At 49.5% G+C, this 1,888-nt stretch overlaps 1 long non-coding RNA gene across 1 annotated transcript; it reads right to left on the bottom strand.

The window, feature by feature from the left end:
- Positions 1-285: 285 nt before the first annotated feature.
- LOC103581501 lies at positions 286-746 on the bottom strand. The gene is made up of 2 exons (XR_549673.1): positions 655-746; positions 286-537 (listed from the first exon to the last, which is right to left on the bottom strand). It is a non-coding gene; the product is annotated as an uncharacterized LOC103581501 (long non-coding RNA).
- Positions 747-1,888: the final 1,142 nt, after the last annotated feature.

The raw sequence follows: 1,888 nt of genomic DNA on the forward strand, positions 1-1,888 counted from the left end.
TGACAGTCCACTTGTCTACAGACCTGCAGGGGAAAGAGAAGTTTATAAAAAGGATAGGGAGATGGTGGAGGTAGAGCTCCCCAGCCCAGTCTGGGACTTTCACCCATAACCCTGGGGAGCCAAAGCTAGGAAGGGGTTGAGATGGAGCCTCATAGGCTCTGCTGAGCAACCCCCTGGTCTTGATCCCGGGGTCTCATGCTGCAGCACAGCTGCCACAGAATCCACTGTGAGGTCACTACCGGGCTGTGGGCCATGGAAATTCAGACAGAACACAGCAATCCATTCTCAGATTTAATGGCTCTTTATTTAAACCGCAGTAAAGAAAGGCAAAATAGGCTCCCTGAACCTATTTAATGGGCTTTAAAGGTTAGTCTCTGCTTTCTGACATTGCAGAACCAAGTGGCCACTCTCCGTTGTCTGCACTATGGCCTTCATGGTGTGAGGACAACTGTCTTGGTCACGATGTCCATGTCTGCTGTGTGGTCCAGCTAAAAGCTCCTGCTACAGCCACCTGTGCTGTCACCCCTGTTGCGGACCCTATGGGGGTGGATACATCGGGCACAGTTGTGGGCTTGTGGGAGTCGCGTGGGATTCCCTCCCCCCAGCATAAGCAGCGGAGGTGGCCCCAGTTACCTCAGAGACCCCGTGTCTGACCTGGTCTTGGGGATCTGGTGTGTCCAGGCTTGTCCTGTCTTCAAAGGCAGGCGTGCATGTCCTGTCCTCAGCTGGAATGGCATAGGTACCGCTGTTACTGTCCACTGGTGGTCACAGGAGGGAAATGACCTGTTCCCAGTAGAGGAACAAGTCTCCCTGGGCTTGAAGAGGACACAGCTGCAGGTAGCGAGAATAGGCAGTGGCAAACTTCAGACCCAGCTGTTGGTTTTAATAGCGATGAACAGAGACCCTTCCAGACTTCAAAGGAATGAGTCTGGTGAGCTCTAGGGTCATCGCTGCCTTGCGGTTTCTCTGCTCGGTGGCCTGGCCATGCTCAGCATGCTCATCACAGTCCACGACTGGCTTTGATCACAGGCAAAACTGGCGAGGAGGGTCCCGAGGTCTTCCTCAGCCTTGGTGGCACCTGAGGAGCAGTGGAGTATGTATGTTGTATAGGCAAGACCTGCTGCACGGCCGCCCGGTATACGGCACAGAGCCAGCTACCTGTTGTACGATGGAGAGCCAGCCACTTGGTAGGGTGGCAGGTTATGCGTCGTACACCGGGTGGTTGGCTCTGTGCCGTATACCGNAAGTCCATGGATGCTCAAGCCCCTTATATAAAATGGCACACGTAGTATTTGCATATAACTTTCCTGATCCTCCCGCACACTTTAAATCATCTCTGGATGACTTATAACGCCTAATACAGTGTAAGTGCCATGTAAATAGTTGTTACACTGTATTGTTTTTTATTTGTACTTTTATTAAAATTTTTTCCATATTTTTGATCTGCCGTTGATTGAATCCGTGGATGCAGAACCCACAGACACAGAGGGCCAACTGTATACTCGATTCCATTCCTAAGTATGAGTGGACTTCAGAAAGTTCACGGGAAGATTCGTATTATCTTTTCATTCCATTTTTCCACGAATTTTTTGAAGTATGTGCTCTACGGAAATTTATGAACATTTTTACCAAACGATCTGTATAAACATGTTCATAGCAGTACTGTTCTTAAGAGCCCGGAATTTAAAATAAGCCAAATGCCTACGGACAGCAGGATGAACAGATCAGCTGTAGTGCGTGCACACAGTGGGATGCTGCAGCCACGAGAACGCATGGACTGTTGTGGGAAAAACACGGACCAACTTCATAAACACGAGGTTGAGGAAGAGAAATCAGAGTCAAAACAAGTGTCTGCACAACTGAACCCACAGTGTTAGAAGTTAGGACA

This window comes from Galeopterus variegatus, unplaced genomic scaffold (assembly GCF_000696425.1).
Source record: "Galeopterus variegatus unplaced genomic scaffold, G_variegatus-3.0.2 Scaffold13202, whole genome shotgun sequence".
In the NCBI taxonomy this organism is placed as follows: domain Eukaryota; kingdom Metazoa; phylum Chordata; class Mammalia; order Dermoptera; family Cynocephalidae; genus Galeopterus; species Galeopterus variegatus.